The 25,711-nt window shown below is 45.6% G+C and overlaps 1 long non-coding RNA gene across 1 annotated transcript; it reads left to right on the top strand.

Moving 5' to 3' along the window:
• Positions 1-6,843: 6,843 nt before the first annotated feature.
• Positions 6,844-19,234, top strand: LOC146355285 (uncharacterized). The gene is made up of 3 exons (XR_014787445.1): positions 6,844-6,986; positions 15,366-15,953; positions 18,966-19,234. It is a non-coding gene; the product is annotated as an uncharacterized LOC146355285 (long non-coding RNA).
• Positions 19,235-25,711: the final 6,477 nt, after the last annotated feature.

Below are 25,711 nucleotides of genomic sequence, written 5' to 3'. Positions count from 1 at the left end.
TTTTAATTAAGATTTTGTTTTTAATCTGTATTTTATTATTGTCACTTGCCTGGAGTGCCATTTTTGGTAGAAAGGAAGGAAATGGAGTAGCACTCATAGTCAATAAAAGGGTGGGAAAAGCAGTACTGGGGTACAATCTTAAAAACGATAGAATGATCTCAGTACGAATCCAAGGCAAACCATTCAACATCACAGTAATTCAAGTCTATGCCCCAACCACTGAGGCCGAAGAAGCTGAGGCTGATCGGTTCTATGAAGACCTACAACACCTTCTAGAACTAACACCAAAAAAAGATGTCCTCTTCATCATAGGGGATTGGAATGCTAAAGTAGGAAGTCAAGAAATCACCGGGATAACAGGCAAGCATGGCCTTGGTGTACAAAATGAAGCAGGACAAAGGCTAATCGAGTTTTGCCAAGAGAACACGCTGATCATAGCAAACACTCTTTTCCAACAGCACAAGAGGTGACTCTACACATGGACATCATCAGATGGTCAATATCGAAATCAGATTGATTATGTCCTTTGCAGCCAAAGATGGAGAAGCTCCATACAGTCAGTAAAAACAAGACCTGGAGCTGACTGTGGCTCAGATCATGAGCTGCTTCTTGCAAAATTTCGGCTTAAAAAGAACGTAGGGAAAACCACTAAAGCATTCAGGTATGACCTAAATCATATCCCTGATGAATATACAGTGGAGGTGAGGAATAGATTTCAGGGATTAGACCTGATAGACAGAGTGCCTGAGGAACTATGGACGGAGGTCTGTAACATTGTTCAGGAGGCAGCAACTTAATCCATCCCAAAGAAAAAGAAATGCAAGAAAGCAAAGTGGCTGTCTGATGAGGCTTTACAAGTAGCTGAGGAAAGAAGGGAAGCAAAAAGCAAGGGAGAAAGGGGAAGATATATCCAACTGAATGCAGAGTTCCAGAGAATAGCAAGGAGAGACAGGAAGACCTTCTTAAATGAACAATGCAAAGAAACTGAGGAAAACAACAGAATGGGAAAGACTAGAGATCTCTTCAACAAAATTGGAGATCTCAAGGGAACGTTTTGTGCAAAGATGGGCATGATAAAGGACAAACAAGGCAGGGACCTAACAGAAGCAGATGAGATTAAGAAGAGGTGGAAAGAATACACAGAAGAGCTACACAGGAAAGATCTGAATGTCCCTGATAGCCATGATAGTGCGCTCACTGAACTTGAGCCGGACATCCCCGAGAGTGAAGTCAAGTGGGCCTTAGGAAGCATTAGTAACAACAAAGCTAGCGGAGATGACAGTATTCCAGCTGAGCTATTTAAAATCCTAAAAGATGATGCTGTTAAAGTGCTGCACTCAATATGCCAACAAATTTGGAACACTCAACAGTGGCCACAAGACTGGAAAAGGTCAGTTTACATTCCAATTCCAAAGAAGGGCAACGCCAAAGAGTGTTCAAACTACCGTACAATTGTGCCCATTTCACATGCCAGCAAGTTTATGCTCAAAATCCTAAAAGCTAGGCTTCAGCAGTATGCGAACCGAGAACTACCGGAAGTACAAGCTGGGTTTCGAAGAGGCAGAGGAACTAGAGATCAAATCGCCAACTTTCGCTGCCTCATGGAGAAAGCAAGAGAATTCCAGAAAAACGTCTATTTCTGCTTCATTGACTACGCTAAAGCCCTTGATTGTGTGGATCACAACAAACACTGGCAAATTCGTAAAGAGATAGGTGTACCAGACCACCTTACCTGTCTCCTGAGAAACCTGTACGAGGGTCAAGAAGCAACAGTAAGAACCAGATATGGAACAACCGATTGGTTCAAAATTGGGAAAGGACTACGACAAGGCTGCATATTGTCACCCTGCTTATTTAACTTATATGCAGAGTACATCATGAGAAATGCCGGGTTGGATGAATCACAGGTCGGAATTAAGATTGCCGGGAGAATTATCAACAACCTCCGATACGCAGATGATACCACCCTAATGGCAGAAAGTGAAGAGGATCTAAAGAGCCTCTTGTTGAGGGTGAAAGAGGAGAGTGCAAAAGCTGGTTTGAAACTCAACATTAAAAAAACGAAGATCATGGCATGTGGCCCCATCACTTCCTGGCATATAGAAGGGGAAGAAATGGAAGCAGTGACAGATTGTATTTTCTTGGGCTCCAAGATCACCGCAGACGGTGACTGTAGCCATGAAATTAAAAGACGCTTGCTCCTTGGGAGGAAAGCTATGGCAAACCTAGACAGCATAGTAAGAAGCAGAGACATCACCTTGCCGACAAAGGTCCGTCTAATCAAAGCTATGATTTTCCCAGTAGTAACGTATGGCTGTGAGAGCTGGACTATAAGGAAGGCTGAGCACCGAAGAATAGATGCTTTTGAACTGTGGTGCTGGAGAAGACTCTTATGAGTCCCCTGGACTGCAAAGAGGTCAAATCAGTCCATCCTAAAGGAAATCAACCCTGAGTGCTCATTGGAAGGACAGATACTGAAGCTGAAGCTCAAATATTTTGGCCACCTAATGCAAAGAGAAAACTCCCTGGAAATGACCCTGATGCTGGGAAAGACTGAAGGCAAAAGGAGAAGGGGACGGCAGAGGATGAGATGGCTAGATAGCATCACCGATGCGATGAATACGAACTTGAGCACGCTCCGGGAGAGAGTGCAGGACAGGAAGGCCTGGCGTGCTACGGTCCATGGGGTCACGAAGAGTCAGACACGACTGAACGACTGAACAACAAAAAATGAAATCCCAGGTACAGGACAATAGTTTCCAAACTTTTGATGCCATTCTGAATTAAAATGGAAGGCACACACTTTACGTCTACACCCAAAAAGTTCTACATTCAGAATATAAGGAATTATCCATCCTCAGAGCAGCATTCCCCTTTGTTTCTGTGCGAGCCATTGTTCTTACCATGCCCTGTACGCACAATAAGTTTTTTTTTTCCCCTCTCTCTCTGGAGTATATGGGAGGGGAATGATAACAGGAGAGCCATTATTCACAGGTAGAGAACATGCTTAAGGTGGTGCTCACACATACCACCCCAAAACATGCATACACCGAGTAAAAACAATACACACGCATGGCAAAACACACACTGAGGCCAAACAGGCATACAAACAAATCAGCTTACACACACAGACAAACCAGGCAAAACACACAGCTATCACTCGCAGCATTTCCTTTTCGTTTTTTATGGGCAGCTGGGCACACTTCAAAATGAAGCACTGGGCTGCAGCCACCCACCATTTTTATTTTCTAAGAAATTAAGTATGGATAGGACTGCAACATTAAACATTCTTGGAAACAAAAATGGTGCTGGAGGGTGGCTCTACACTGTGCAACATGCCAGCCTCTCCGTGTTTTTTTTTTAATTAAAATCTTAAAAAATAAAATAAAAATCAGGAGAGGCAGGGAGCCTGGCAGGTGGCAAGAGAAAGGCCTATGAGCACCATGTTGAAGACCCCAGAAAACAGCAACATATGGGGGGGGGCTTCCTTCTAGGTAAATTGTGGGCTGGTTCCCTCTGGGAACAACTTTGGGGAAGCAGACTAGGAAAGTCTGAGGTGTCGCAAGGGAACAGAGAAAGGGAAACCCTGCACCCCTTACACTAAATTAAGTTGGTGTGAGAGATGTGGATATCCCTGAGGTGGGACGTTTCTGAGGTACATGCCAGTTATGCTCCTCCAGGGCACTTTTTAAAAGTGAAATGGCTAATGGTGTGACTGTGAGAAACCAGTCTGGTTTAGGGGAGAGGGTGCGAAAGGAGCCTAGAGAAAAATCTCTGCCTGAGATCTTGGTGAAGTATGCAGAACTTTGCAAATTTTGGTAAATTCTTATTAGAACCAAACTGAAACTAAATTTTCACCCATCCTTAAGTAGGACTCCAGTTTCTGAAACAAAGAGAAGTCTAGGGGAAAGGCTGTCATAAGTATCTCCAAGGGCAGGCCTACAGAGAACACATTGCAGTACTCCAAGTTAGTGGTTGCCAACTGTGGATGGGCAAATCCCCATCTGAAGGAAATGGTTTCAGTTGGCTCACAGGTCTAACTTGTTGAAAAGTGTTCCTGGCTACTGCTATCACCTCAAAATCAAGTACCAACACAGGATTAAGACTCAATCCCAGTAATTATGAACGTTATCCTCCAAGGGATACCGGAATAAGGATGGGTAAGCTCACTAAACCTCCAGTTCCAGGCTGACCCACCACCACCACTTAGGGTGGCCACTTGTGGATCGCTAAAAAAGAGGACAAAGAGGACACCTGCATAAAATTAGCATGTTCTAATTTATATGCATAGATGCAAGTTTAGAAATAATTATTATAGATTTTAATAGAAATACAGTGCACCACGGAATAGTGTGGAAGACTGTGATCAGGTGACCTGTGTGCCTTGCTCAATCTGCTGTCCAGGTGCTGTTGATGGGCAACTTCAAGGCCCAGCTCTTCCTACTGATGGTTCTTTATCTTTATACTGGATTTGGACAGCCCTTCACATAGAGGACGCCTTCAAAACAGAGGACAGTCCCCTAGCAACCTTTCAAATACAGGACTGTCCTCTGTAAAAGAGGACACATGGCCGCTCTACCAGCACTTCTGTCTTATATAAACTTCAGTGTGTTAACCCTCAGTTCAGCCCATAATAGCATACAGGTATATAATGCTGCCTACTGGCTGTATACATACATTGTAATAATTTTGTGGAAGGCAAAATGTTGTTTGCATATTTGTAAGTAGGTTAAAAGCTTGACTTAAAAAAAAAATGAAGTGAAAATTGTTCATCCTTGCTGGTGGGTATTTGTAACCTAATTATTTTTTGTCCTATCTTATTCAAACTGTTACTGGAGTAAAAGACACCACAGGAGCTTTGCTTTGCCCTTCCAATGTCTCTAGGCAGCTGTGCCGATCTTGGGTCAGTCTGAGTCCTTCAAAGCAAGAAGTCTGAAGTTGAGCCCCCCCCCATCACATTTAATGGCAAGCACACTTTAGGGAAACACAATAAAATGAACAGTCAGTTGAATGCACATGGAATTTGTATTTTATTATGATAATAGCTTCACTTGGCATATAAGGAAATACTAATCGGCATGGCCTTTAATTGTCCTTTTGGGAAAAGGAAAAAAAAAAAGCCTCAGGACAACTCAAAAACCAAGTTAGAGTAAATTAAAGCAGAGAGAGAGACTTATTAGAAATGCACTACGCTTTAGGGCTGAGCCAAAATGGGGTGAGGCTCTTTTCATTGACTTTTCTTTATAACAGCAGTGAAAAGTGAACCCCTTCTCAATAACTTTTGTGGGAGTTGCTTCAAAATGGGTAAAAAACATGTGCCCATTCAGAGTGGGTCCCATAACCCTCCAGAACAGGTTTGGGGTGTCTACAGGGTGGGAAAGCAGACTGTTCTACCACTGGCTTCTGTTCTGTTGGCAGTCAGCCAGGGTTGAGTACAACCCAGAGAGTAGAATTTATTACATTTAAAGGTGTGCAGACTAAATAGGTTTATAAAGAAGTTTTAATGGCCTGCCTAAAACTTAACAAAGATGAAATTAGCCTAATTTTTTTTAACAAGATTGACTTGCACATTGAAAAATGATTTGCTGCAACTAGATCTTTTTTGTAATGATCTCTGAATATATGGGCATAAACCATATATGTATGTATGTTGTTGTTGTTCAGTCGTTCAGTCGTGTCCGACTCTTCGTGACCCCATGGACCATAGCACGCCAGGCCTTCCTGTCCTGCACTCTCTCCTGGAGCGTGCTCAAGTTCATATTCATTGCATTGGTGATGCTATCTAGCCATCTCATCCTCTGCCGTCCCCTTCTCCTTTTGCCTTCAGTCTTTCCCAGCATCAGGGTCTTTTCATGTATGTATGTATGTATTAAAAGAGAGGGAAATGGGTGGGATGGAAAGATAGATATTTCAAAATATTTGTCAAAATGTGCCTTCATAACATGTTAAAAGTACTTCATAATGAATTTAGTACCTGTTTTAAGAAGTAATTTTAGTGCTAACTACCCCCCTGCACATACAGATATCCAGTAATAGGATGCATATCAAGATAGTACACAGTGTTAGATACTAGGGCTGTGCAGGGACCCCCCCGATCTGACTTGGAAGCCTGCTTTTGCCGCACCAACGCCTTCTCTGTTGCGCTGCTGCTACGTGCCACTGCCCGCCGCCAGCTCCTGAGGCCTGGACATGCCAGCAACTGTTCTTGCAGGGAGTCACCATTTTTAAAATGGCAACTTCCTGGAACTTCCAGGAAGTTGCCATTTTAAAAATGGTGACTCCCTGGAAGAAGACCAGTCGCCACGTGTCCAGCCCTCAGGAGATGGCGGTGGCAGCACGGAAAAAGAGGACAGCAGCAGCAGCGGGCGGTGGCGGCGGCGAATAAGAAGATGAAGGCGGTGGCGGTGCAATGGAGAAGGTGGCGGTGTGGCGATGGAGGCGGCAGCAGAGGAGGAGGCGGCCCAGGTAAGGAGCTGGGGGGCTGCGTGGGGGCGTTGGGGGGGCTGCGCCGGGGGCTGAAGCTCCGAAGTGCACCGAGTGCTTCGGTGAGCCCCTGACCCGCTCCAGGCCACTTCGTGCCCCTCCGCTTCACCTCAGAAGGGACACAAAGTGGCCCGAAGCGGCCTGCTTTGACTCGGGGTTCAGGCCTTGGGCCGAAGTGGTACACAGCCCTATTAGATACAAAGTACAAAACTAACAAGGGGACAAGAGCATACAAAAATGGGCTGGTGCGGACGTACTCATATTTTGGCTCAACCCCTACCAGATACGTGCTTCTCACAGCCAATTGCATAGAACTGGTGTCCTTCTGCAAATGACGCAATAGTTTTCAAGCCTCAGTTCAGTCTCAGAGGACTCTGCTGGCCCCAGCTGCTGTTGGAGTTCAGAAATTTGCAAGCAGAGAAGTTAAACAATATTTCAAGCGAGGATTTCCTGTGCAGGTTTACGATCTCTTCCCCTCAGCTGGGCCAGATGACAAACATTTTGTAAGTATTTCTTTGAAAGTGTCACACATAAGCAGAGTTGCAGTTTCTCAGTTCTATTTACAGTCTGTGACTATTGTTTTGCAATCTTAAAGCGTTTGGGGAAGCACTGTGAGTAAGACACATGCACTGGAGAAAACCTCTCGGGTGTTGTTGCTTAACAAATACCATGCCAGACAGTTCCGTTGTGCAATCTGTAAAATTAAAATCCAAGCAAGAGTTGTCCCTATAATTTAGGCTCCAATCCTAAACACAGTTACATGGGAGTAAGCTTCATTGATTCACGGTAGAACTTACTTCCAAGTAAACATGCAGAGGCTTGTACTGTAAATTAGCACATTTTTTACACGGTGAGCTTTCCAGTGACACTGAGAGACGTCTGTGTTTTGTGAACTTTGCTTTATCAGCACCTGGCTAGGAAAAGATGAGAAACTTGTGTGGTGGTGCTTGTGGGAGAAGAGGTGGAAAAAACAGAGGCAAATAGGACTGTCTTTCACTTATATGACTAGCCTAATGTTCATCATTATAATGAGTGGGGTGTGTGGGGGAAGATGTAGCATGTTGCAAAAAAGCCCATTTGCACTTCCCGACATTTGCATGGACATGAAAAAGAGTGGAAAATGCAGTTGAGAGAGCATAAATAAGAAAGCTATGAAGGGGAGGGGAGTTTCTACCAAAACGAAGAACAAGAGAACAATTGGCATTGCAAGATATTAAACAGATGCTTAAATGAGCTTGGGAAAATAAATAGAAGAAAAATATCTTATAACAAACAGAAAGGAAATGTTCAGAGAGACACATGCCAGTTGAAGTTTTAAAACTTGTTTGTGCAGTTAAATCGTGGCTTCTCTGTGATTTTTTTTTTTCTAATTCAGGCATGATCTTGGAAGATTCGAAGCTCTTCGAAGATCATGCCTGAATTAGAAAAAAAAAACATTGTGGAGAAGCCACGATTCTTCAAAGATAATGCCTTAATTTAAAAAAAAAAATCCAGAGCAAGGGATAGGAGGGGGTAAAACTTAGTCTCATTGGAAGGGATAGAACAACCCCCTGCTCAATGCAGGAAGCCTGATTCCCAGGTGGTCACCCATCCAACTACTGACTGGGGCTGACCTTGCTTAGCTTCCCAGATCAGACAAGCGTGCGCACATCCAGCCCTTTGCTTGTTGCTGAGGAAACATTGAGGGCTGAGGAAGCTATGCGATCAGTAGCTGGAAGACAACATGGGGCCGTCAAGAGCTGTGATTGGACTGGAGGGAAATACAAACACTGCCGTATATGGACCGGTGGGGGAGGGGACTATGACCGGATACGGTAGCAAAGGCGGACAATCAGAGCACATTAAGGGGAAATACTGGGATATCAGGGTATTGAAAGCGGGAGCATGAAAGTGGGAAATTCCGGTTCCAATTCGAGACGGGTACTGCGTAGTGTGAAAGATGGGTGGTGAAACCTCATTGGAAGCGAAAAAAGGCCATAAGTGAAGATCGGCCTGGTGTGTGTCTGTAATCCACCAGAGCAACAAAGCAGGAGAAAACAACCACCACAAGATGCTTTAGGAGTTCTCTGCCCAATATAGGTCCTCTTCTCTCACCAAGATCCTGAAGAGAGAGCCTCTTGCTGGTGCTGCAGCTTTAGCCTGTAAAATTAGGGACAATTCTCAGTAAATAAATCCCAGGCCACAGGCCTTCTCCTCTGTGTAAAGTTTCTCCTGCTTCTGGCTGGATGACTGAGGTATTCCCCACCCTCACCCTGGTGATGACATGGAAGCAGCTTCAGCAGGGTTACATTGGCATCTTGTAGACTGATTCCAATGTTTGCCATGGGCACAATGTTCCAAGCCTTAGCAAACCAATATTGTAGAGTTGGAGGACTGGAATTATGCAAGTACTTGGTAATTGAAATCCATGTGGTAGCTGACATGTTCTAGACTAGCAGGAATTATCTTGCGACAATCCTACTATTAAATTAGCACACACAAATTGTGAGCTGGGACAGCTGGCCAGATCTACACCTTGTGTCATATCATTACGATCCCATCATGGTAACACTATATCCCTCTTGTGCATTTATACCTTGTAGGACACACAATGGCATTTGCTGAGGTGGATAATGTGGAATAAAAAGCAGTAACACTACAAAAGTGCACTTCAGTACCGCTATAAAGCAGTAGTGTAGATCTAGCCGCTGTTGCAATCCTGCTCTCTTTCCATTACATTCCTGTAGGGATGGCGGAGAATTTCTCCCCGAATCTTCGGGGGGCCGAGCGCCAACGCATTCGGCCCCCCCGAAATCGGCGGTGAAATTCTCCACTCCCCCCGGGACGGGACTTACCTTTGGCAAATGTCCCTCCCAGCAGCGGGTCCCGGCGGCGGTTTGGCGGCAGTTCGTCACGGGCAGGGGCGGCGGCCGGTCTCCTGACCGGCGGCCGCCGCCGCCACTGCAAAAAAAAACCCTAAAGTAAAAAAACAACAACAACACCCGTGATAGGCTACGTAACGATTTACGTAGCCTATCACGGCTAGATTTCCAAAGACAGCCGTGATAGGCTACGTAAATTGTCACGTAGCCTATCACGGGTTACTTTGAAAAAAAAAAAGCGCGTATGCAAATGGCGGCGGCCCATGGGCGCCGCCATTTGCGTTCCTTATTTTAGCACGTCTAGTCTACGTAAAGATTTACATAGACTACGGCGAAAATAAGGGCATGCTATTTGCGTTGCCCTTATTTTCACCGTAGTCTACGTAAATCTTTACGTAGACTAGACGTGCCAAAATAAGGAATGCAAATGGTGGCGCCCATGGGCCGCCGCCATTTGCGTATGCACTTTTTTTTTTTTCCCCAAAGTCACCCGTGATAGGCTACGTGACGATTTACGTAGCCTATCACGGCTGACTTTGGAAATCTAGCCATGATAGGCTACGTAAATCGTTACGTAGCCTATCATGGGGTCTTTTTTTTTTTTAACTTTTTGTTTCGCAGCCGGGGAGACGGGGCGCTTCTCCCCGGCCTGAATTTCGGCCGGGCGAGGCGGGAAGCCTCCCCCCCCGGCCTGAATTTCGGCCGGGCGAGGCGGGAAGCCTCCCCCCCTTCGCCTGAACTTTGGGGGGAAAAGCGAAGCGCCTCCCCCCCACCACGAAGCCAAGCTACGAAAAGGTACGTGACTTTCGTACATCCCTACATTCCTGTGCCTTTGAAATAATTGAAGATGTTGCGCATTACATCCAAACAGCCAAAATGGCTTAGAGTTTCCTATGCCCTCCCGGGCTGAAGCCAGCCTGGCAGACCAGCCGGCGATCCATCCTGAGCTGCTGGTCCCTCCGGGCCGAGGCGCAGCCCTTGTCGATCCCCGCCCCGTCCGCCTGGCTCGGGTCCACGCTCATTTGCATGTAAGACTGAGAGGCCTCCCTGTCTTTGATGGCAACAATACGTGTTTGGACCATTGTAATGCTGTCGCCAGAGAAGGTGGGAGGAGTGGCGGAGGCGATCTTTGCCTCCCTGTCCTTTGTCTTGGATGTTTTCCTCTAGAGATGGGCTTTTTATCCCATCTAGTGAGGGAGCTTTCAAGGGGAAGGAGGCTGAGGGTAATGTGTGTCCTGGGCTCTCCAGTTTTGCCCCCTCCCTGTCCACCAGAATGTCCCCTTTACCCTGAGCTTGCTTTTCTAACCTTGGAGGGCAGCTGACGCAGTTCTTTCCATGTTAGCTGCAAGGAGGCAGAGGGCAGGCAGATCTCAGACTCCCCCATCCATGGTCAGAACGCTGTCTCCGACCTTAGAGGCGTTTTCTGCTATCACGTGAGCAGACTTCATATGCCCAAGTGCAGTACCTGGGAACATGGGAGTGAAGTCATAAAATAATAATAATATTTAAAAATGTTCACTGCTCAATGTTGTATATTTTAAAAATCCATACTAAATATATGTTATGCAACAAAGAATGCAGCACATGTACTTCCTCGGAAGAAAACAGAGAAAGAAGTTTTTAAAAAAGGAGACAGAGCATTAGTTTGTGGCCAAATATGTATCCGTTGATGGTTGGAAGTAATTGCTATTATTTCATTTTAAGTTCAATTACTGTTCTAGGACAAAATAATAACATAGGCCAATGAGTGCCATCCTTTAATATCGCAAAGCACTCAGGCAAGAATCCAGAATCCACTTAGAGAAGGACAGGCAAATCAAGATTACTTTCAAGCATTTTTTATCAAGTGAAAATATAGTGTTCCATGTTCTTCCTTCCCTGATTGATGGGAAAGTTTAAAGGTTCTAGTTCTGTTGCAGAAATGGGCCCTAGGAACTTAGGGTCTCACTGGGTTGTATCCAGTGGTGTCGTTCCACCAGCAGAAGGGAACTACTGGTGGAACAGATTTCCCCTTCCCTCCTGCAAGCCCCTGCATGCCCCCCATATCTGCTCCAGTGAGCTGAGGCACTCTTTGAAGCAGATTTGTGGTATGTGTGTGTGGGGAGGCTTCAGGGGGGAAGAGAGGATGGGGAAGTTTCACTGTGCAAGTGGACTTCTGCTTGAACAAAGGTTTGATCCAACCTTTTACAATAATTTGCTGTTTACCTATGAAGAGTTGGAAGAGGTATTATGAGATTGCTGAAACAAAAGCTGGATCTACACTTACCACCTTTTTTCACTTCCAGTGAGGTTGAACTAATGCCAGAGAGCTAGACTCAGGGGATCTACTGGACTAGGAAAACCAATGGTATGATTCTGTATAAGGCAACACCGTATGTGCTGACTCATTTTATATAACAGCTCCTTACAACCAAAAAGTAAGAGAAATATTAATAAATAAAAGAGAAAATCTTCAGTGCATTACTTTTCACTCATGATTTGGAAACAATCCTGAGAGTGACCCTTTACATGTTACTCAGAAGTAAGTCCGCCTAAGTTCAATGGGTCTTACTCCCAAGAAAGTATGGATAGAATTGCAACCTCAAGTACTCGCATTTTTGTACAGCAAAATATTTCTCCAGTGACTTGTACTCTGTCAGGACCACCAAGGAAGAGACTGAGGCAGAAGAGACTGGCTGTCACAGAGGGAAGAGAATGGTCTGCCTTTACTTCCTGCCTGGATTACCAACAAAGGCACCCCAGTGACCCAGTCCATCCTTGTAGTGCTAACTGAGAGTATACTCCTGGATCTTTTGAGATCCCTTTTTCTGAAGGATGCTCCTTCACATCTCCCTCTCTCTCCCTCTCTTTCTGTCTCTGTCTCTAGCTCTATATAATCAATAATCGTGCAGAATGTCAAAGAGGATTTGGAAGCCAGGCTGATGACAGAACTTCCCATACCAGCTTTGCTGCCCACATAGCATAACCAGAACATCCAACAAGAGGAATGTGGAAAGTATGGTGGGAGGGTCAGAATGAGTCCTGGCATGCCAACAAACTATCTGAGGCTCTGTCTGCTTTTGGCAAAGAGGCCCCAGATTCCTCATTAGCACATAGAATGTGGGGAAGTATTGGCAATTAATTTCCACCCAAAGAATATCCACAATTCCTTGAACAGGTGAGGAACTGTAAATAGCCCATCTTGGAAAAGGGGTTGAGAAAGGCATTGAGAAAGACATTCTAGTGATCGAAATGGCTGCCACTTGAGGAGGTATGATTGAAATGGCAGCCATTAGAAGGCAGAGGAATGAGATCTGACTCACAAATGCCCCGACGTTTTCCAAAATCCTGTAATTGTTATCCCTTGTTAATTGCTCATTTAACATTTTTAGAATCTCATAAAGCAAACTAATCTATATATGAGGAATAATTCTAGAGAAGCATGGCAGAGGAAAGCCTGCCTTCTTATTCCCACTGCTCTATCCATGGTCTTTCCTTGTTGCTTCTGAAGATTTAAGGCTGCCTGATGCTGTGCTCTGCTGAAGAGAGACATTGGTACCTCAGCAGTCAATGATCAGTAGCAGCCAGTGATGTGGTTCACTAAGCAGGGCTGGAACTAGGGTGGGGCGAGAAGAGTCCTTGCCCTGGGTGCCTCTTGATTCAAGGGGGCACCAAAATCAGGATTAATGTTATGTGTGCATACACACACATTTACAAAAATAAAATGTATTAACTTTAATTGCGAAGAGAAAACTCACTGGAAAAGACCCTGATGCTGGGAAAGACTGAAGGCAAAAGTAGAAGGGGACGGCAGAGGATGAGATGGCTAGATAGCATCACCGATGCAATGAATATGAACTTCAGCAGGACAGGAAGGCCTGGCGTGTTATGGTCCATGGGGTCACGAAGAGTCGGACACGACTGAACAACTGAACAACAACAACAATTTACTTTAATAATGTGTTAGGTGAGATTGTTGGGAACAGGTAGTACTGAATGTTATTGGAGGGTAGGGGCAAGATGCAGTTTCAACAAGAATAGTGCGTAAAAGTCAGGGTGGCGGCATTTGGGCAAACGTTTTGGGAGCCAGGTAGGAAGCACAAGGTACAGTCACAGGGCATCTCTACACCTGCAATTTATCGCACAATCATGACTGGCCACTCATGGAAGCTTGCAGGTCCATTACACGACGTCATAATCCCCCAGTGATTTTCCTGCCATTTCCCCCTGCCTATCCCATGTTATCCCCAAATGAAAAAAATGCCCACGCAACAGGAGCACCACGACCTCCCCGTGTATTTCTCCCATAGCGCAAAGAAACCACTGTGCGTGTGCAGCTGTGGGCAGTCGTTTTGGCTTGGTGGGGGTGTGGTCATGATGATGATGGCAGTGGTGGGCGTGTTGATATACTGACCTGCCAGCTTGCCATCATACCGTAACTAAGTTCAGTGCACCAACCTTTGCTCCTGACTTCGGCTGCTCACTCCACAACACAGAATGGCCAGCATGCCAGCCGTTCACCGGGAAGCTGTTGCCTGTGCGGGTGGGGTTCAAGCAGTTCGGTAGAGGTTGCAGTCCATGTGTGTCAATCACAACCAAACCACCAGTAAACTGTGAGGGGAGGGATTCGAGGGAAAGGGGCAGGAACCAGGGAGGAAATTTCACAATGCCCCCAGTGAATGTAATGGCTTTTCGTGGAGAAGTAGCCACCCCATGAAAAGATAAGGAATGAAATATAACGAGATAGAAACAACGGTGTAAAGGAAGCTGATCTATTCCCGCCATGAAACCAGATGGAGAAAACCCCGGTATTGATGAGGATTTCTCCCCCGGTGTGATGAACCCACAGTTATCCCTGCTCTGCTCTCAGCATACATATTTGCCACAATGCCCACAGAACATCCATTCGCAGATACACGCATTGTTTCTAGTAAACTCACAGTGTCACAGTCCTATATGCATATGAGCTTGATTTGGGTCTTGCCTGTCTTTTAATTATTTAATTATGCAGTGTAGATCACTCATTGTCATTGGCAATTTCCAAGGCCAACAATAATGCACTATTTTAAAAAAACAGATTGGTTACCAATACCAAATGAAACTGAGTGGGGCAGAATATAGAAAACACTGGAAAGTTGCTGAGGAACAGCATCAAAAATGTGCAAGGAATATACAGAGTTAATTCCCCAGAAACAGAAAACCTTGCCAACTCCCAAATCCCCATTGGCAGATGCAAATGCAGAAGAATCTTCAAGCTTTCCCATCTCAAACCTCATGGAGATGGAACCTTCCTACCTGCCAAACAGCTGATCAGTGGCAGGTTCAGGAACATGAAGGAGAACCTGATGCCCAATGGCTTTCCAAGATTTTACTGAAAATAATTTTTTGGTGGGGGCAGGAAGTGGAGAGCTTTGCGGGCACTGCATTGGGTAAACCAGTTCTACACTCTCCATACCATCACAAACAGCCTGCCCCAACCTGGGGCCCTCCAGATGTTGTGGACTACAACTCACATCATTCCATCCAGCAAGGCCAATGGGCATGCTGGATGGGGATGGTGGGAGTTGTAGTCCAACCCATCTATAGGGCATCAGGTTGAGGAAGGCTGATCTAGGATATATATTGCCTACATTTAGATGCTACAGATGTAGATTTCAGTGTGTCATGCAAATCTAGCTGTACCATAGTGTAATTTTCAGAATTTCAACATTCATACTAACTAGCAAGCTTGCTTGACCTAGTAGCAAGCAAGAAAGCTGATATCCGGTCACAGTTTATATAGTCTTTTGAGCACATGGGTGCACTAAATCAAACTGAAGGAGCATGGGAATGCACTGCTGTCTTAAAATCTTACAACTCGCAGCATTGGCTGGCTGGGGAATGCTGGGAGCTGTAGGACTTTTTTCAGTCTAAACTTGCATAGGATTACACCTTAAATATAAAACTTTATGACTTACCAGAGGCAATTTGTGTTCATGTCATGTTTTAAAATATATTGTGTTCATGTCATGTTTTAAAATATATTCTTAATATTTTTTTCAGGTTCAAAGAGTTCTGTAGGCCAATAATTCCTAACTTTACCTGGAAATTCTAGCACAAACTTGGCTGTACTTCACACACACAGTCTATTCCTTCTGAGCCTTTAGCATCTCTAGGGTGTGTCTGAGGCAGTATCCCTCACCTGGCTGAAAATAACTTCTAAGGCTGGAAAACAATAATTACACAGAGAGGTTTCCAGCTGAAAGCAGATTCCTGACCCCAGTGAATTAAAGCAACACTGACACTGTCAGACATCCAGGCAGAACAACATCCAGAAATGGACTACTTTGCCCAAAGTCCAGAACAATGGTCTGCTTAGATGTTACAAAGTAATGATGAAATCCAGCAGGTGATTTGGGCAGCATGGGGAGGAGATTAGAGACTGCCACCAGTGATGGGGTTCACTGAGGTTTGCTGCCTTGGTGTGCAAGATCCATCAGTGGACTTTTGCAGCAGTGGCCAGGCCTGGACCATCTAGAACAATGGCTCCAAACTTTTATTCACAGTTGGAAACCACCCTTCGTGAGTTTGTAACCACAAGGCTGGACTACTGCAACGGGTTCTGTGCTCTATGATTCCTCTGGCAAATGTGTAAGTAAAAGTAGCAAAGGCTCCCTCGGTGTTTGGTAGTCCTGGCCTGAGAGTGTTTTGTTGAGGCCTTTCATGTATTGGTCATCTTAGAGCATAATCCTAATGGGATGCTCATCAGCCTCCAAACGCAGAGGCTGGCAGCCATTCTATGCAGAGTGGGAGGAGCGTGGAGGCGATCTTCACCTCCATGCTCTTCTTGTTCTGCATTTGTGCTAGACAGGCTTTTTTGCCCATCTAGCTGGGGCTGTGCAGAACAGGAGGGAAGGAGGCTAGGGAGGCTGGAGGATTCTTCATATGCTGGCCTCCCCAGTCCCCTCCTCATCCACAGAACCTGTGGCCTCCTTTCCCTCCTCTCCGAGGTTGCCTTTGCAACCTTGGAGAGGCAGCCGGCACAGTTCTCTCTGTGCCAGCTGCAAGGAGGAGGGGGAGGGGAGCTCAGACTCCTGGATCTGAGGTCGGGGTGCTGTCTAAGGGCCATAGGACTTCTTTCTTAATAAAACTTGATGCTTACAGAAGACTTTGATGTCCCGAGAATTATGTAAATGAATTAACTACAGACATTACAGGCTGTACATGGTTCTGACCAAGGGTTGCCAGTTTCTGGTTTCAGTTACTGGGACCTTGGATGGAAACAGACCTAGGGCAGATGGAGCCTGTACATAATCTAGAAGGCCAGGGAGGGGTGGAGAAGGGGGGATGGAATTTGAAAGGCAAGAGATGATTCAGCCTTCCCCAAACTGGTGCCCTCCAAATGCCTTGGACTACAACTCCTATCATCCCTGGCCAGTGACTGGGAATTGGAGTGGGGGCAATGGGAGTTGCAGTCCAAAACATCTGAAGGCCACCAGGTTGGGGATGGCTGGCATATGCTTTGCATGCAGAAGGTCTCAGGTTTACTCCCTGTCATCTCCAGTAAAGCACCTCTGGTAAGAAGGCTTGGAGGCTGGAGAGCTGTTGCCAGTCAGATTATTGCCCCTTATGAGTAGTAGCAACGAGGTTAAGTTCCCTCCCATAGGGAGCCCTGATTCCTCCCCTCTAGTTGCTGTTCCTGCATGCTGTTTCCTCATGCTGTTAGTCTTCCTTCCTTGCTCTTCTCATCAGACTGAAGTATTATGGCTTTGATTTGGGGGCTGACCCTCTGTTTTAATTTTATCAATTCACCACAAGATGCAGTGATGGCGTCAACTTGGACGTCTTTGAAAGGGGGTGAAATAAATTCATGGAGGGTCAGGCTATCAGTGGCTACTAATTGCGATGGCCATATATTACTTCCAGTATTAAAAGCAGTATGCCTCGAAATATTGGTTGCTGGGGACCAACAGCGGAAGAGGGCTGCTGCCCTCACGTCCCGCTTCTGGGCTTCCCATAGGCATCTGGTTGGCCGCTGTGGAAACAGAATGCTGGACTAATAGGCTGTTGGTCTGGTTGTGTGTAAAATGCTAAAAGGGCTAAAAGGGTAGGGAGGATATTAATATTTTAAATAAAACAGATGGACCAGTGGTCTGCCTCAGTATAAGGCAGCTTCATTCCTATTTAGGTTTAATTTTAGTCAGAAGTGAGAACTAGGGGATTGAACCAAAGGCTACTTAGGAACTGTGAATTGTGTATGTAAATCCCATAGGTGGAATATCATAGCTGTGTCACCTATGCAAGTGAGATCCAAACCATAATTTCCTTGTGCCCTTTCAGTTGCATAATTGTACAATGGTACAATAACACAATTGTACATTGCATTGCAACTAACATGAGATTATGAAAATAAAGGTGGAACAGGGAGGATGACAGACACACAACCCCATTTCATGTATCCTGGAAAACAAACTGGTTACCCTAGCCTATTGTTATGCATAGTGACAGGAGATGCCACCATGGAGATTGTTCAAGGGGACTTTTCAGGAAAAATTCATAAGTAGGATACTAACAATTCTGGTCAGCTCCTGTTCTTCCAGACAAGCATTTCGAATGGTATTGGGGGGGGGGGTGTTTCCACACAGCACTGTCATCCTTCTGTCATCTGTGTTTTCCCAGTGCTGCATCCATCTTTTTTCTTGCTTCAGAGGCTGCTTCCAGACAGAGGGGTCCTGGTGCTACCAATCAAAAGACAGTGTGCAGCTATTCCATCTTTCCCTCCTTAGCGGATTGTCTGTAGTAAGAAAAAAGCTGGAACAAATGGTGGGAAAACACGGGAGGGTGACAAATGAAAGATGATGACAAGTGAAACCCCCAGGAAATTCTGTGAATGAGGCAAGGCGACGGCACAATAAAAGCCTCGTCCGGAAGCACCCACTGAACACGAGTGTGGGGAAAGGAGGGAAATAGAAGCACAATCTCTTTGTAGGTATGGCCAGTAAAATGTGCAACTGAGGAAGTATGGGAGGAGTTGTCCCTGGAGAACCTGCATGACCTGTTGGGGATGCCCCTCCGTTCTCTATTGTGTGTCATGAATTTCTGGTTGTGGAGACATTTTGTGCCCTGCAATACAAGTGCTTTCCCCTAAAGTGTTTTGCGTTTCACCTTCATTAATCCTTGTAAATCATGCTTCTTAAAAAAAAAAAAATCATGAATGCATTTGGTTGAGCTAAAGCTGCTCTCGTTCTGGTTCTTAGCATTGGTATCAGAAGCCAGCCCCTTAAAATAATTAAGGGGAACTTAACCGAACTTAACTTCCTGAACTTAACTCCCAGAACAAGTTGTCCTTAATATCCCCAACATACAGATTCATTATAGGATTCAACTATGCCCTTTGATTACTATTTTTTAAATAGTTGTTATCTGATCATAATTTAGATGAAATAGAATTGCCCAAGTACTATGATTTTTAAAAGAATGTTTGGTGCTGCTAAGTGCTCAGTGCTCTGAGTGTGGGGTTGGGGTGGGGGCAGAGCAGAGCAGAGGCTGTCTTAACAGCAAGAGTGCAAATGCTCCCTCTGCAGAGAACGCACTGAGAGATTGTGTAGCAGACAAGGAAAACGGCCTTCTCTAAAAAGTTTCCCAACCTCTTTCAACTTTCAGGCCCGCAGAGATTCCGGATAAGGGAGGAGAGGAAAGAAAGTCTCTGAGCTCTTCGTGCTGCTTTTTCCACACAACTCTTGGACTTTTGTTGTGGGGATGTATCACATTCCTCAAAGTAGAGAATCTTGCACTTGGGAAAATGTGATGCTTCTCCCAGATAGTGCATTCATTGCTGTTGTGATTGCTTCATGGAATGTGCTTGTTGCACAAGTGTCAAGGATGCTGTCTATGATATAATTCGTGACAAGTGAAGAGGTTCATAACTCTTGCCATTTTGTGAATCTTTCGTTTTTGGCTGTTTCCACCAGTGATTTACTCCAACCTGGCTGCGGAATGAGGTCTCTGTGTTTCCATGACGTTGTGGCCATTCAGCACCAGCCCCGCATTTTATCTTGAAAAAAACACTTCTTCTGAGATTGGTTATAGTCCGACTTTTTCTGCTTACTTCAGCTCCATTACTGAGCTGTTTCCACAACCGCACTGCATTCGGTATCATAGTCCTGCCCCTGGGGCATGTAGCCCAGCCCTTGTGGGTGTGTCACTCACCTGCCCCTGTCCTCACCAGAAGCAGCTGTGTGTGAAGGAGATGGGGAGATGATACTGGAGGGAACAGTCAGGCAGAGATGAAGAGATGCACTCATAAGCACCCTGGCATACAAGTGCAGTGTCCGCCCGCCTTGGGTATCCGTATGAGGTTCCCAGTCCAGGTGGTGGCAAGGGAAATCAGGAGAGCTGCAAAGACAGCTTCATGGAGAGTCGAAGAGTCATTGAGAGTCATTAAGTCGCATCCTTGCTTTAGGGGAAGAAAGGGTTTAAAAGGGAGGAGATGCTGCACATAGCTTTTTCGCTCCTTCGTTAAAGTGAAAGCGTGCTTTAAATCTCACTTTAAAGGAAAAAAACAAAAGGGCTGGAGCAGAGCAGAGGGGGAGTGAGGGAGGCAGAGATGAAGAGATGCACAACTAGTATATCATCCACTGGCTCCCTTCACCATTTCCTCCCTGTGCATATCCCCTTTAGCGCTTTGCCCCATTTTGTGTGGGCGCATGGTGGGGTGTTACTTCTGAGTAAACTCATTGGCTGCACAGCTTTCCTTTCCTGGAGGTAAGTGCCATTGAAATCTGTGTGGCTTGCTTCTGAGTAGGCGTACATAGGTGTGCAACCCCTTCAATGCATTTACTTCGGTTTCCCCTTCTCAGCCTCACAGGAGAAAGGCTTGACAGTTAGGATTTCAATGGGTATTAAAAGTGCCTTTGAATGGGAAGCCAGCCACTACTACTACTTCTACTCCACCTTGCAGGGTCGTTGGGAAGCCAAAATAAGAGGGGAGAATAACAACAGCACAGGGGCGGGGGGGAGCCAGCCACTATCTCTTCTCCTAGCCTACCTTGCAGGGTTGCTGGGAAGCCAGAATAAGGGGGAAGAGTAACAACAGCGGGGGGGGGGGAGGCAGCCACTAACTGGAGCGGAGCACAAGGGGGCGAGAGAGAAGGAATCAGCAAGAGGAGGAGGTGGGAACACTGATGAGGTAATCAGACCCAACCCAGACTCCACCCAGACGCCATCCAGCCATCAAGAAAATAATTCGATTATAGCTCAGTGGAAACAGGGCAGAGCCCCAGGCTACAGTGATGATAAGCCGGGTCTTTAAGGGCTGTGGAAAGTTTGGGAACAAGAAAAGGAGCAGATGCAGTTGGGGAAACATTGCAACAAAGTTGCAAACATAGTGAAGCCAATAGCGTGGAAACACACCCTTTGTTTGATTTTAATCTGTTCCCAGATTAAACAGATTTTAATCTGTTTTTTTCCTTAAATCCCGTGAAAGTTTTGTAAACTTCCTTCTGTACAATCAGAGAACACACATCTAGACAGTGCTAAAGACAAGATTATGATCATCAGCAACGAAGTAAACCAGCACTTTCCTTCCACCCTCCACTACCTCCCCAAAGCAGTGTATGTGTTTCTAAATTTTGTAACTGTTTTGGAAGCTATGCACTGCTGTGCATGACACATGGACAAGAGCACTTCTTTCTTTATTTAGATATTTGGGAATGTATAATCTGATTTTATAATTTATAATCTGACTTTCCATAGCCAACAGCTAAGGCTCCGCCAAACAACCAAATCATGCCATACTTAAACAATACAATTGTCAGCACCACGTACTATGCAAGACATGGAAAATAAAAGCCTATGGCACAGGCAGAAGAACAAATGGAAGGACAGGAATGGAAAGGCATTGGTGCTCCCTTTCAGTATTTTCCTCCCCTCTGTCATAGAATAGTATAGATTCATAGAATAGTAGGGTTGGAAGGGGCCTACAAGGCCATCGAGTCCAACCCCCTGCTCAATGCAGGAATCCAAGTCAGAGCATCCCTGACAAATGGCTGTCCAGCCTCGTCTTGAAGGCCTCCAGTTTGGGAGAGCCCACCACCTCCCCAGGTAATTGGTTCCATTGTCGTATTGCTCTGACACTCAGGAAGTTTTTCCTGATGTTCAGCCGGAATCTGGCTTCCTGTAACTTGAGCCCATTAGTCCATGTCCTGCACTCTGGGATGATCAAGAAGAGATCCTGGCCTTCTTCTCTGTGACAACCTTTCAAGTACTTGAAGAGTGCTATCATATCTCCCCTCAGTCTTCTCTTCTCAAGGCTAAACATGCCCAGTTCTTTCAGTCTCTCTTCATAGGACTTTGTTTCCAGTCCCCTGATCATCTTTGTTGCCCTCCTCTGAACCCTCTCCAGTTTGTCTGCATCCTTCTTAAAGTGTGGTGCCCAGAACTGGACACAGTACTCCAGATGAGGCCTAACCAGTGCTGAGTAGAGGGGAACTAGTACTTCCCGGGATTTGGAAGCGATGCTTCTATGAATGCAGCCCAAAAGAGCATTTGCCTTTTTTGCAGCCTCATCACATGGTTGGCTCATATTCAGCTTGTGATCGACAACAATTCCAAGATCCTTCTCGCTTGTAGTGTGGTTGAGCCATGTATCCCCCATCTTGTAACTGTGCATTTGGTTTCTTTTTCCTAGGTGCAGAACTTGGCATTTGTCCCTATTAAATGTCATTCTGTTGTTTTCTGCCCAGCGCTCCAGTCTATCCAGATCACTTTGAATTTTCTTTCTGTCTTCCAAAGTATTAGCTATCCCTCCCAATTTTGTGTCATCTGCAAATTTGATCAGCATTCCCTGCACCTCCTCCTCCAAGTCATTCATAAAAATGTTGAAGAGCACTGGGCCCAGGACCGAGCCCTGCGGTACCCCACTCGTTACCTCTCCCCAGTTTGAGAAGGTCCCATTGATAAGCACTCTTTGAGTCCGATTCTGTAGCCAACTGTGGATCCATCGGACCGTTGTTTCATCTAGCCCACTTTGAGCTAGTTTGCTCATCAGGATATCATGGGGCACTTTGTCGAAAGCTTTGCTGAAGTCGAGGTATATGATGTCTACAGCATTCCCACTGTCTACAAGGGAGGTTACTTGATCAAAAAATGAGATCAGATTTGTCTGGCAGGACTTGTTTTTGACAAATCCATGTTGGCTTCGAGTAATCACAGCATTGTTGTCAAGGTGCTTCCAGATGGATTGCTTTATGATCTGCTCCAGAATTTTCCCAGGGATTGATGTCAGACTGACTGGTCTGTAGTTCCCAGGTTCCTCCTTTTTACCCTTTTTGAAGATATGGACAACGTTAGCCCTCCTCCAGTCATCTGGCACTTCCACCGTCCTCCATGATTTCTCAAAGAGAATAGACAGCGGTTCTGAGAGTTCTTCTGCCAGTTCCTTTATGACTCTAGGATGCAGTTCATCTGGCCCTGGAGATTTGAACTCATTCAAAGAAATGAGGTGTTCCTTGACCATATGCCTGTCGATCTCAAGCTGCAATCCTGCCCCTTCAGCCTGTACTTCGCCTTTGCCAGGGGGGGTCATAGACCCTCTTTTGGGAGAAGACTGAGCCAAAATAGGAATTGAGCACCTCTGCCTTTTCTTTGTCATCTGTTATCGTTTTGCCATCCTTATTTAATAGCTGAACCACCATTTCTTTCCTCTGCCTTTTACTATGCACGTAGCTGAAGAAAGCCTTTTTGTTTTTAACATCCCTTGCTAACCTCAGCTCATTCTCAGCTTTAGCCTTCCTGACGCCATCCCTGCAATTCTGTGCTACCTGCCTGTACTCTTCCTTTGTAGCTTGGCCTTCTTTCCACTTCCTATATGTGTCCTTTTTTGTTTTCAGGTCATCCCTAAGCTTTTTGTGAAGCCACATTGGGTTCTTCTGTTGTCTTCCACCTTTTCTTCTTGTTGGAATTGCTTGTGATTGTGCCTTGAGAATTTCCTTTTTTAAAAGCTCCCACCCATCTTGGACTCTTTTTCTCGCTAGCATCGCTTGCCATGGGACCTTACTGATCAATAAGTAAGGTCCCATGTCCTCCTCTTCATTCATGCTGCTGTGTCCACGCTGCTTCCCCTTTCCCCTCCAAGCCAAAAGAAGGAGGGGAAGCGGTATATTTCCTCAGTTTCAAGGGAGGGAGGGAGGGGAAATGACAGATGAACCAGGAAATGGGGAAGTTTGGCGATTGCTCTTTTTTGAGCCAGCTTTGGGCTTCTTCACACGGAGTTTTTATCCTGCTATTGAGATTGGTTATTCGTGGAAGTTTGCAGGCCCTTTAGATGATGTCGTCAACCTCCAGGGCATCTCCCGCACTAAATGATCTTTATTCCGTTTTTTAAAAGATCGAAGACAATGAGCTATCAAATTACCATGCTTGAGTTCTGCTTCAGTTCCCTTGTGAAAAAGGAAAAGCCACAATAAGAGGAGCTAGACCACAGCACCATCTAGCAGCTGTGTAATGAAACATATGGCAGACTCAGATAAGGGGGGAAAGGAGCGGGGAAGGAAGAGCATGTAAAGGGAGTCCGTCATGATCCTGCATTTAAAATGGAAGCAGAAAGCCCCATTTTAAATGCGGGATTTTAGGCTGGTGTAGAGGTGCTCTTTGTCTCTCCAGTGCTCGCTATGTTTGGGGGGCGGGGAGTGGGCGGGTTGCTTACTATGCTGGGTGGTGCGGTGGGACCCCCAAACATCTGTCCCTGAAAATAATAATAAAATCACATTAAATGAACACGTGATGAGAAGAGCCCTGATGGATGAGACCAAGAGTCTATTTAGACCAGCTTGTTGTTTCCCACACTGGATAACAGATGCCTACAGGAAGCCTACAAGCAGGACATGAAGGCAACACCCTCCTCTGCTGTTGCTCCCCAGTAAGTGGAATTTACTGGAACATTGCACACAATACACAGTTTTGTGTGCTGTGGCACTCCTTTCCTGCTTGTAGGTTTTCCGTGGGAAGCTGATTGGCCACTGTGTGAACAGAATGCTGGACTAGATGGACCCTTGGTCTGATCCAGCAGGGCTCTTCTTCTGTTCTTATGCCAGCAACTACAACAGATGTGGTACCTTTTAAAAATCAATAACGTTGAACTACAACACCGCTACTTTAGGATGATAAAACATCGCCTTCCCCAACCTGGTGCCCTCCAGATAGTTTGGACTATAACTTCCAGCCTTTCAGACAGTTGGCTATGTTGGCTGGGGCTGATGGGAACTGAAATCCAATACACCCAGAGGCCACCAGTTTGGGGAAGGCTGATAAGACCTAGCCAGATATGACTAGAATGGGGATGGGGTGAAGAGTTCATAAAGGACATGTTCATTCCACAGACCTTAAATGTCATTCCCTCTTCCTCGGAATCCTGGAAATTGTAGTTCTAAGGCGGAAGATGGCAACTTGTGGGTCTCCATATGTTTCAGCCTACAACTCCCATTTTCCCTTACCATGAATGGCTATCATGGGTATCAACAGCTATCTGTGGTTACTAGTTCTGATGGCTATATGCTACCGACAGTATCAGAGGCAGTATGCCTATGTATACCAATTGCTGGGGAACATGGGTGGGAGGAGCACTCATGTCCTGCTTGTGGGTTTCCCATGGGCCGCTAGGTGGCCACTGTGTGAACACAATGCTGAACTCGATGGGCCCTTGGTCTGATCCAGCGGGACTCTTCTTATTGACTATGTTGGCTAGGGCTCCTGGGAGTTGTAGTCTAAAACATCTGGAAGGCCACAAGTTGCCCACCCCTATTCTAAGGGTCGGGATATCAAACTACAGTTCCCATGCTTCTTTGAGGGAAGGTAAGACAGTTAACTGTCGGTACAAAACTGACATATGTTTATAATGTAAATACGCCTGTACAATTTGCTACATTCAGTTGGACCATCTTGCTATTATCTTCAAAAAGTCACTTGTAGGAGTATTGTGCAATGGCTAAAAAACACACTTGTCACACAACCTCAGTGTATTTTATTGAAATTAGAGCACAAAGGCCCTAAAGAAAGTTCAGTTTTTTCATCATTCCTCACCTCAGTTTTATATTACAGCAGGAAATGATGAGTCAAAGGCTAAATGCAGACCAAAGGCCCTAAAGTAACTCACCTTGCTGGTTCAGCTGGTTAGAGGGTAATTGACAAGGAGCCGAGCAGCAGGGATGTGTTCTATAAAACGGGATTATAATCCACCCACACCCCCGCTGCTTGGAATCACAGATCCCATTGTGTGTTGACTGATACAATCACTTATGCCATTGTGGCAAAAATGTAACATAAAGCCATTGTGTGTGTCTTGAACAACACGTAGCACCTCAAGAGCTGCGCATGCCTAGAATGAATGAATAGCAACCCCATATAAGGTAGTT

Source organism: Heloderma suspectum, chromosome 2 (assembly GCF_057233095.1).
Source record: "Heloderma suspectum isolate Gila_16-S chromosome 2, 16-S_ref, whole genome shotgun sequence".
Lineage (NCBI taxonomy): Eukaryota > Metazoa > Chordata > Lepidosauria > Squamata > Helodermatidae > Heloderma > Heloderma suspectum.
Note: the sequence above shows the minus strand (reverse complement) of the source record. Positions and strands in the feature narration are given on the sequence as shown.